The sequence below is a fragment of the Nannospalax galili genome, unplaced genomic scaffold, assembly GCF_000622305.1.
Source record: "Nannospalax galili isolate Female #2095 unplaced genomic scaffold, S.galili_v1.0 scaffold1282, whole genome shotgun sequence".
In the NCBI taxonomy this organism is placed as follows: Eukaryota; Metazoa; Chordata; class Mammalia; order Rodentia; family Spalacidae; genus Nannospalax; species Nannospalax galili.
The window spans coordinates 3,143,106-3,155,636 of NW_008348795.1; positions in this window are offsets into that span (position 1 = coordinate 3,143,106).

Consider the following 12,531-nt stretch of genomic DNA (forward strand, 5'->3'; position numbering starts at 1 on the left):
GAGAGATGATGTACAGATAGCTAGATAGAAGATAAAAGATAGATAGATAGATAGATAGATAGATAGATAGATAGATAATAGACAGACAGATAGATAGATTATGGATACATAGGTAATAGATAGATAAGCCTGATTTATTTACTATACTCATTCTGAAAATTTACTTAGAATACCCAATGAAATATCTAGCATCTTTTCCCCACCAATGTCATTCTCAATCTGGCCAAAACGTGACATTTTCTGTCTAACACCACTTGGCATGTTTGATCCTCTTACACTCACTTGCATTGAAATGAATATATGTATATGAAGCATAAGCATTTGGACAGTCACAGGGAAGGTATACTTAGAGGACACTTTCTTTCAGTCATTTATATCTTTGACAGTAGCAGTTACCTGTAAGCTCTAAGGGATAGCTGTAGTTAAAGTCATAGAATTTATTTCTGACTGCACTGGAAGATGTAAGTTTTGAGACATCACTGTACCTGTGGAAGTTTATACTATGTTCCTACCAATGTTTCTTTTGCCAGGTCAAATCCTTGTCATTGTATTTTTCAATACTACAGTGATCTTTCAATTTTACCACCTCTCTCCAGAGCTCATAGGACAGTAAAGGAGCAGCCATTGTTAGTTATTTGCAGACAAAGTAGAAGAAAAATTTAAAATCTATCATGCCCATAACAGCATAATATAGAAAAGTGAGAGATCAGATGACAATACTTTTTCAAACTGTAATATAAATGTAAATAGAAATACAAAGTTACATTATAAAATAGAAAAGGTTGCTCTTACCCATATTTCTTTATAATAAATATGCTAATCATACAAATTTCCATGTCAGGAAGATATGCCGGAAAATGTGATTGAATTCCTATGCAGAAGCCACTACAGTTAGTTAGTGATCCTCAGTGCCTCATTGTCATTTCTCATTAGCTCATGACTCACTTAATTCACAACAGGATCCAAAATGCCACACATCCTGTTCCCTGTCCTTCAACTTCTTCCCATAATACTGCTTTGTAACCTCACAAAGGAGGTTTTTTGACATTTAGAACTGTTTAAACGAACAAAGTATTCTGTTAACCTTTGTTTTTTCATTACTTTATTGGGTCTTTGTTATTATATTCACCTATATTTTTGCTATTGCCTATGACTCTGCTGATTGCTTTGTCTTCAAACCAATCATAGAGCAACCTCAAATATGTTAGTACTCTCAGCAACTGCCCTTAGTCTACAGCGATTGCCGTGAATGCTTCTGGTGCCTACTTGTCTTCACCCTACCCAGTGATTTAAGGCAGCTAAAGCATTAGTGAATCATGATTACTTTAGTAAGCAGCAGGAGCAAGCCCAGTAAGTATAAAAAAGAGGGCAGCTTTGCCCCTGTTCTATTCATCGAATCACTGCCAACCAATCTGCCACAGACCAGTAAGAACTCACAGAGCAAGGCCATATTGGGATTCCTTGACCTTTTCATATCTAAGATCCACGAGCTTTAAAAGGCAACACTACTGCAGAGAAAAGAAGATATTTAGCTTTTTATTGCTGGCATTTGGCAAAGATTTGAGCTTTAAACAAGTAAGTGTTTAACAAAAGACTGTTAGTATGTTCTGAAAATAGGTGTCTATCTGAAAGTAAAGCAGGCTATGCTTAATGATCTTTAAAATGGGGCTAAGAAGATGACTCAGCAGTAGAGCATACTGGTTGCTCCTGCAGAGAACCCAGGTTCAATTACCAGCACCCACATGGTAGCTAACAACCATCTTTAACTCCATTTTCAGGGGATTCGACTTCATCTTCTGACCTCCACAGGCACTGCACAACACGGGTGCACTTACATACATGCCGGCATAACACTCATATATATAAAATTAAAACAGTAAATACATTATTTTAAAAAGAATCTTTAAACTCAACAAATATAAACATTGGTCATAAATCGGGGGAGACTTCTTGTCAACTACTTTATCTTAGGAAAAGGTATTAAATTTCAAACCATAAATATTTATTAATATGAGGACACAATGCTATTTAAATGTAAATTAATTATGGTTCAGTGGTAATAACACAACAGAAAGGGAACACCATATTAATGTTGGGTGGCTAATGAAAATCATGACCTGCATATTTTATCCAGTTTTAGGAAATCATCATGTCAGATGTCACCCATTAAAGTGCTGTGTTCAGGTGATTGTAGCAAATAGAAAAGATAATTAGACCAATGTCAAATCAATCTCTTATTTCTTTAAAAGCAGCTTTTCTTGGGCAGTAGGAATTATCTTTACTTAGAGGTAAATCATAACACAAAGAAAGGAGACATCAATTATTTTGTTTTCTCAAACTATCTGTATATGACATTTAATTATGACAGAACTTAATTTTACCTATGCAAATAAAATATTCGAGGGAAACTTGGTCCTACAAGACACAAAAATTGCCAGATTTGCTATGTTAATTTGTATCACCATTTTGTTGCTTATGTATACATGTGATATGTTTGTAGTATATGTGTGTCTGATGTGTGAGTGTGTTGCGTGTATGTAGGTGTACATGATGGTGTACAAGCATGTCCAGGCGAGAGAAGGCCATCGGGTTTCTATCTCTATAACTCTGTTCTTTATCTGTGTTAGTTACAGTTTGTCACTGATCCAGACTCTTGTCATTTCAGCAAGGCAAACTGGCCAGCCAGCTTTGATGATCTTCCTGTCTCTGGCCTCCCACAATGGGGACAGAGGCACATGCAGCCAGCCCCATGTTTTATGCAGGGGCTGGGGGTTCAAACTCAGACCCTCATGCTTGCACAGCAAGTGGTCTTACACACCAAGCTATCTCCCTAGCCCTGCATTTTCATGTTAGTGGAAAGATGACAATCGGCAATTTGGAAAACAAGAATACTCCCTCTTTGTTGACTAGGAGTCCCATAGACCCTCAAACACTACTGTCCATTGCCTCTGCTCTTGGTTACCCACCAGAGCTTGATGGCACAACCATAGTGCTGAATATAGATTACATAAATGAAATGTAAAATAAGTCTGGTGAATTTAAACTGGCATTGACTTCAAAGATTCATCTCTACTATTAATTTTCATGGTTTTGGATATTTCTATGCATGCTACATGAAGAGAAAATTAATCACAAAACTCACCCATCTGTGACTCCTGTGAGCTACAACTGGCCTGGCAAGATATGCCCACTGGTGCAATAGTGGAAAGAATATTATAAGAGTGACAAACCACTTCCTATTTGGATTTAATGTCTGCTTCATATGATATCAGGCCTAGGATCCCGATGGTAGACAAATCACAGGTCGTTAGCGAGAACCTAATGCTATTACTTTGCTAAATATAGTATTAAAGTGACTCCTAATGTCTTGCTGTTATACTCATGAATCTCCCACATCTTACTAAAGAAGCTTCTTCATGCAACTGACAGTGATTAACACAGAGACCTACAACTGCCCATCATGCAGAGAATAAGAATCTTCTGAGTACTTATTCCTGAATAGGACACCTATATCAAACATCACCTCCCAAAGGTCAGGGATCATTGAGGAATAGCGGGCAGCAAGGTAAGAGCAGGAAGTGGAAGAAGAATACAACAAAACATAGTTTTCCAAACAGCTGGGTAGTTACAAAAAATGAACTCATAGTAATGGTGACAGCATGTGCATGTCCCACTTAAGCCCAAGCCAAAAAATTCACAGCATTGACATGTGGAAGTGGGTAAGAAACACCAGCCACACAGGAGGAAGTACTGACAACCAATGGCTGCTAGGATGGCTGCTGAAGGGTGAAATATTTGGTAGGTGGATCAGATTGTAGTGAATGAATCCACAAAGAAAGGCATTTGGGGGACACAAATTTTACTCTATAGACATGCGTGAGTGTGCACACACCCCTGCACACACACTATACATACACACATACACACACATATATATGTGTGTGTATATATGTGTGTGTGTGTGTGTGTGTGTGTGTGTAGAGGGATTGTAAACGTTTAGAAATAGGAGAAGAGATCTAACTATGATCAAAATATATTATATAAATGCCAGAACTGATGCTCTGAGAACTTAGTAAACCAGTAAAAAGGAATCAATCCATGGGTGAAAAACGTGAAAATTTCAAACATTTAACAAAATACATATATAATATTTCTGTGTCTGTGTGTAGTTTAAATTAAGTTATGCCTCAAAGGGAGGCATATTAGTTTCCCACTAATATCCATAAACTCTTTAACAAAATCCCCAGTGCCAGGCATGGGGAACTTCCCTTCAAATTGTTAATCAGGAGCATTCAAAAGACTACTAAAACAACATAGGCTATTGCCATCACCACTGGTTGCCACTCAGCTATTCAAGAGCCTATTGCTGAAGACACCACACATAGACATAGAAATTAAAGGATTAAGCTGAAATTGACCTGGAAGCCTCTTCCTTTAGGCCAACCCTCATAATACTGGAAGATGTTATGCAAGTTGCCAAGAAAAAAGCAATCACTGAGGTGAAATGTTTTAAAAATATTATATTAATGTTTTAACTTAAAGTTGAATGGCACACTGGGGCTGGAGAGATGGCACAGTGGTTAAGAACACTGGCTGTTCTTGCAGAAGACCCAGGTTCAAATCTCAGCACCCACATGGCAGCTAACAACTGTCCGTAACTCGAGTTCTTGGGATCCGACAGCCTCTTCTGACTTCCACGGGCATTGCACAACACGGGTGACTTACCTACATGCAGGCAATACATGCACACACACGCATAAAATAAAAATAATAAAATATTTTTTAAAGAGTTGAATGGCACTTATATATATATATGTATATATATATATGTATTTAACATGCACTAAGACTATCTCCAGAACACTTAACAGTTCTTATTGACTACAGCAGACCAGCTAGCAGTGAGTTCATTATCACAGCTAATCTCAAATCAAGACGAGTAGCTAAATATTTTTCCTATGAAATGAACATCCGACACATGGGCCTTCATTCATGAATTCTGCTAAATATTAATGAAATCTATAAGTGCTACATAAACTTTTTCAAAACTTAAAAAATAACTGTTTTTCAGCCTGTTTCATATAGTTAATAGTGTTGTAAGCCCAAAACATAGACGATTGTCATCAAGTACCTTTCATTACACAGATACAAAGTGTTATTTCTGATCTGAGAGGCAGTGAAACCACACAGGCTCTTGTTGGTTCCCCACCAGAACTACTTATTAATATGCTGTTACTGAAGACACCACATAGCTTTGCTGCAAAATATTGTGAAATCCAGCTTAACTGTGCTGGATGCCTTCTCAGTGTTGCTAGCTTTCACAGTGCCAGAAGGTGCTTCGTGGGCTGCTAGTGTAGAAAAGGTATCAAAGGTCTTTTCTGACTGTGCATACGATAAACCATGACTCCAACCTGCCAAAGAAGATGTGTTCTCTAGTGCAATAGTCGCACCACTGTTATAGCGAAAATCAGTGGATTTCAGGTTGAACTGAGTACCACCCCACAGGATGTGGTGCATTCCTATTACTCTTACTCAGTCATAAGCCTGTGACTGAAGAGATCTTAGGCTCTACTAAGTAATTTCTCCTGCTGTTCAGCTAAACGACATGGTGCCAAACTGCCATCTAAATATTCATACTTATAACCCCAGATAAAGGCTTCTGTCAGCCTTAGAGGAGTTTCTTGTTTTCAATGAATTGAGGTAAAAACAAAGCCTCATGCTGGTGAAGGTCCTGAGAAGTGATATGTTAGTGCTCAGACCAAAACAGGATACTTGTACAATCTCTTGTAGGGCTACGTGAACATCTCAGTGCAGTGGGTGAGGAAAAATAAAAAGTAAAAGCCAGAGGAATGGCTGTGAAATGCTATCTTCTGGGATTTACAAAACCATTGCAATTATCAACTCACAGAACCAAAACCTGTCAATCAGGCAACCAGGGGTGCTCAGGGGGTCTTACCCTTAAGTATTGAAGTATTGGTTATTAATGGTTTTTGAGGAAGAACCCATCATTATCTTCAGTTTTTAACCAGTGATGTACCATCAGGTTCCAATGGATAGTCTCAAATCCATGGTCACCCAGAAGGATCCAGTTGTGCTCAGAGAGTCACAGAACAAAACAAAACAAAACAAAAATATTAATGTGTGGGAGTGACTTGTAGCAGGGTATGAATAACGGGGTCGTCATAAAAGAGGATTTTCTGTGAGAGTGATTAGAATACATTATTTAATTGCATGATGTTGTCAAAGAATAAATGTAATAAAGTTTTCCAAAAAATCCAATTTATTTAGCAATGTACAAAATGAGAAGGAAAACATTTCCAAGAGAGATTAATTAATAATGCAAAATGGCTTAAAATTGCAAAGCAATTTTCAGTAATGCACTTAATTTAGAGGAAAAAAGAAAAAAGAATATAAGCTCACCCCAACAGATATATAGTATTTTGAATTCTTCATTTAAAAATTCTTAAACTACAAACAGGAAGAATTATTCAATATAGCAGATATTATTAAATGGAAGTCATTATTCAACAGAAAACTGGACATTATATCTTTAAAAATCAAAATAAAAAAATAGCTGTTTTCTTCCTAAGATCAAGAATATATCAAGACTTTCATCATTTTCATTCAAAACTGCACAGGTAGTAACAGTAAAATTAGGTAACACAAACAGAATGCAGCTAGATTGGTAAACATATACAGATGTATCTATTTGCAGATGATAGGATTATCCATGAAAATATTAAACCTAAAAATGTTGCTGAAATAATAAATGAGTTCAACATGTAGGCAAGATTAATTATGTACATGAATTGATTTGTTACCCCATATATGAACTAATTAGAAATGATCAATTTTTAAATACTGTATACAATAGCCTAAGGTAAAAACAATTATTGTTATGGAAAATATAGTAGAAATCAATATGGCACTAGATTTAAAGCGTCATCTCTACTGGTTAGCTTTCACAGTGCTAGAAGGTGCTTATACATGCCAGAAGAGAAAAGTAATCATCACAATTACAAAGATGTAAGTCCTGTGGACTACAATAAGGACAAGCCTGTCAAGATATGCCCACTGTTTCAATAGTGGCATGAATGTTACAGGAATAACCAACAACTTTCTAATTGGCTGTAAGGCTCGATTCACAAGATACAACCTATATGTGGCAGTGTTATCAAGGACAAGAACCTGTGGCTAGACAAGTCACAGGCCATAGGAGAGAAGGTAGTCCTATTATTCTGATAAATGAACAGGGCATTAAAACGATTTTAATGGCTTATACCCATAGATTAGTGCATCTCTCATCTCTCACCAGAGAAACTTCTACTTGCAGCAGATGGCAATTCACATAAAGATCCACAACCGGTAAACTTACAGAGAATAAGGGACTGTGGAGTGCCTAACCTTTAATGGGATATCTACATCACACCCTCTCTGCTCAAGGTGAAGGAGTCATTTCAGATCAATGGATGGAAAGATTCTAAGAGCCAGAATTGGTGGACGAATAAAAGAAAACTGTGTTTTCTGTACACAAAAGGCAGTTGCACATATGAACCCACAGCATTTGTTACAGCGTATACAAGACCTGTGCAAGGCCAAACCAGATGGAAGTCCATTAAGGATAGGGGAAGTGAAACATAAGCTGCACTCCTAGATGAGGAAAGATTGGAAAGGGATGACTGCTGGTAGGGACAGTCAGTGTTCACTAAGTGTGTGATGGGGCACAGGCGCTAGGGCAGGACCCACACCTAAGAGCATTTGGGGAATACAATTTATACTGGATGTGCCTTTAAAGAAGTAAAGGAGAAGACATGATATTAGATGTGGGTAAAGATGAGGTAGGGGTCTAGATATGAGCATAATACAGTCTATGAAATTCTCAGAAAAACAATAAAAATATTTTTAAAAAGAAGAAAAATCAAACACAGATCCATGTACAGAGCAAAGTCTCTTTCAAGATTGGCAGCACTTCCTTGGAGAAAGGATTACCTACAAAAACATGTGGTTATAGCAATTTGGGAACCATACACAAGATGATATTTTATCTTCTATATAAAGCTTGTACATTTAAGACAATAAAGGTAATCCTAAACTTACAAAATTTTTATGAGATCACATAGCATAAATATTTGTCAAATTTGACTTAGCAAAGATTTCTTAGGTAGCATCCCTAAAACATTGCCTATAGAAGAATAACTTCTTTCTTGGAGCCAGAGAGATGGTTGAGTGGTTAAGGGCACAGACTGCTCTTGCGTAGGACCCGGGTTTGATTCCCAGCACCCACATGGAGGCTACAAACCGTCCTTAACTCCAGTTCCAGGGGAATCCAACGCCCTCTTCTGACCTCTATGGCATTGCATGACACTGGTGCACTCACATACATGCAGGCAATATACTCATACACACAAAAATAAAAATAATAAATATATATTTTAAAATTTTCTTGGAAGATCTGATATTAAGAAATGTTGATAAAATGTAAATACAAGCCGCAGAGTGAAGGATGTTTATGTCATTGTACCAAAGAAACAAATCATGTGCATCAGTAAATAAAAAGGAAGTTCTAAATTCGATAAGGAAATCACTAATTCAATCAAAATTTGCAAAAGTAGCTGAACAGTTAACTAAAGAATCTATGTGGATGTCTCAGCATAAGTAAAGGTCAATATCATTATTCATCAATAAAGCACATTTAAAACCACAATTAGATGTCACTATATGTGAAGATTATAATATTTAAGCTTAGTTACTGTTCTTATTAACATGAAATGTGAAGAGGAAATGGACATTTTTTTGAGAATTTCATACATGAGTATTGTCCATTTAGTAATGTTCATGTGTATCTGTATTTAGTGTTGTCCAGGAAATGGAGATCTTAAATTGCATAGCAATTAATGTAAACTAATAAATTCACTGCAAAGTCAAGTTTATAAAATCTTAAATACATATCTACTATTTGATCAATAAATTATACTCCTGTATACTCAAGAAAATTGGAATATAGGTTAGTTAATAGATTGAACACTTATTTTCATCATGGCATTTTTTTAATATTGCAAAACTGGAAATAAATGTGCATAGATACTAAGCAATAAAATGCTATTCATCAATAAATTGAATGCATAGTCAATATACACAACCATATATTAGTCTTAAAATAATCAGGACAAGTAGAAAAACAGACAATCTAAAATAAATGATGCATCATTCTTGATATTTAAACACATAAAAAATGTAACCTAACCTATCACTATAGAAAACAGAACTTATCCTGAAGCTAGAAATTCATGGTTTTAGGAGTAAAAAATCATTTCTTATGATTCTTGGGAGAGAGAAGACTGCAGGTCTTATCCAATTTCATGATTCTTCTCTTCTCACGGGAATAGAACCAAGTTTGTATATAAGAAATGCTTTACTAAAAGAAAAAAAAATAATAGGTGAGATCTCTAAAATGCACAAAAGAGCAGGAATAGTCATTAGCTCTATTTTTAATTTTTTACTCTTCAAGAAACACACCACAACAATCTACTGTTCACCTCCCCCACCTTTATTTCACGTAAAAGGTTTATGGGCTTTAATCTTTCCTGATCAATGTTTTTAAAAGAGATCAGACTTTAAAACTTTCCCTGCAAGTCTTTCTTGGCAGTAAAAGTGCAATGTTTTTCAAAGTGATACAATAATATCACTAAATATTTGGAACATGTACAGGATAGCCTTAAGCATCAAGCTCAATCACTTAAGAATCACTTAGGAAGCAGAAGATATATTGCATCAAGATTTTAAAAAAAGATTTCCAAAGTCTTGGTGCTTTGTAAGCACTTGATAGAATATAAAATAACCAAAGATACTTATACTGATTTTACACCTGTCTCAGTTAGATGTTAGGAAAATCTTCAGCCATAACTTAAGGAGAGAAGCTCCTTTGTTAGCTGTGGCTAAGTAAAAAATCTAATCAACACAGAAAGTTGATTCAGCAAAACTTATAGTTAGGTTAAATTATGTTGGACCAGATCCACATTTAGAAAAATTTACAAAATATGAAAATTTTCCTCTGTCTCACCTTCCACCCCCAGGGTTTCACAAAGCAGTAGCTCTTTGCTCCGTTAAAGATGGAGCAGTATTGCTCTCAGCTTATCCCTAAGTTGCACCACTGAAGTGATGCATATATATATATAGGCTGCTCTAATGTAAGAACTACTGCTAGATCTGATTTGTGTTGCTCAGAATGGCAACTGCATTCTCTACCATGTGCCCACCTCCACCTCTACACATGCAAAGAAGGTGCCTTCCAATAATATTCTTCACATCATGCATGGAACAGTGCTCATGTCTGAGGGAAGTAAGAGGAAATCATATGCTATTTACATTTTTTAAATGACCCATAGATTTCTACACGCACATACAATCACAAGTCATTTCTCTTTATAGTTTAACGAATGTTTTAAAATGAGGGGAAAGTAGCAGTAAAGAAGCTAATTTGACTAACCACTTGGTTTCTTATGGAAAAGAGGACTAGCCAGATCCCAGCTGGCTTGCCACCTGCAGCTCTCCAGTAGCCCCACATGGATGAAACCCAGGAAGGCTACCTGCAGCCCGCCTTCCTGCTCCCCTCCATTCCTGCACCCAAAAGCCCATTTGGATTGCCCAGGTCCACCAACTCCCCCCACTTCCTCTCCCTCCCTTTGGAACTGTATGATCCCAGCCTATTCCCCACCAGAGAAGCTTCCATACACAGATGGAACATTGCATTTATCATCTCACCTGAGGCATGCTGGCCACTCCAGTCCCACACTCAGTTCCCTTGGGACCTACGCTGGCTGGACTCACAGGGTTTCATGAGGTAAAAAGGCTAGGACACTTGCTCTTTCTGACCAGGCAGTGCTGTGGCTGATTAATATCCACCCAAAGCCACAATCACCTTCTGATCTGAGGAGCAGGTGACGTGGAGTTTCTGGAGGTTCTTGATACATTATGCAACCCTATCAAACAATACAAAGGTTTCAAAACAATCAGTCTTTGACGTGCTTTGCTGTGTCCTTTTAAGAATTGAATCTAAATGGCTCATCATCCATCATTGGTAGCATGTAGCACAACAATGTTGAGAAATTAGTATCACATCGGAATTGAATAAAAGCTTTTTTTCTGTTCCAATGGAAGGGTTAGGAAAGGAGAGAGGAAGGGTAGAAAACATGAGGTAATTCTAATTATAGACAAAATTTTATTTTCTCCTTTCTTCGGGTAATCAAATCAAATTATTTATAATACCCAGTGCTTTTCAACAGTTTACTGTAATTTACACTAAACCTTCCTTCCTCCTTGATAGTAAAAAATACACTACCTTACAAGCATCTCTTCAGGTCTTTATCAAAGACTGAATCTTGCCTGTTCCATAGTCATCAACTTGGCAAACACCCGGCCTCCACATACTTCCTTTGACGATTTTAGGAACTCTGCCTAAATTTGAATAGTGGTTCTAATAGACTCACAGAATCTAATTGGCATACACTATCACCTTGCTCTTTCTGTTTATCTCAAGACTTCACCATCCAGTTTCCTATGAAACCACAAGCACTTTTTCTTCCACATATAGGAATTGTTACAGACAGTTGGTATTTACAAAACAATATGAAAATCAAGTCTTCATATCACTCCATTTAAAATATCAATGAAACATGTTAATTTGTATTATAGGAAACAACACATGAAAATTTGTAACAATATATAATTTGTAGCACATTTAAGCTATCATTTTTTTCACAGATTATAAAACAGAACACTTAAATGTATATATTTATTTTGACAGTACATATAAAGATTTAGTATTTAAAACATTTCTAATATAAAATTGATAAATATTTTTATGCTGCTCTCACAGTAGGAAATTAGGTTTGTTTTGTATCATTTTATAGACATGATAATGTCATATGAAAAATATTACAAGCACATATTTTAATGTTAATCAAAGGAAAAGGAAAAATGCTGGTCATTTTTATATTTTAAATACTTTCTTTAGATGATTTCAGGAATACTGTCAGGGATTGTACTTGTATCATTTTTATATGAATATGAAAGAACTGTAGGTCACATAGTCAGTCAGGCTCCTTGGCTAGTGGAGAACATTCCCCCCTTCAACTCCCTCTTTCAGGCATTCATATGTTCTCACCAGACACACAGCTATGTGGCAGGTTTAGGGGGCTGTCCTTCAGAGGTCTCCAGTGTGACCCGTCTTGGGAAACCCCTCCCTTACTGTAACTGGAAAACTTACTCCTCCTGGATCCAGCTGTGATGTAATTTCCAGGTGTGCCTACTCTTGAATTTTATTATACAAATATCTGGACTCTGTGCTCTCATTATGCATAGACCTATCTAGGTTTACGGTGCTTGATTCCATGAATATACAAAAAAAAAAAAAAAAACCATGTCACTCTCAATGGATTCTCAGGTTCGAGAAGAGAGATAGGCACTAGATTTAGTTTATAACCAGCCTTGGTGAGAAGGTCAACTTGTGACCTTCTCTTCATCTGCAGGTGA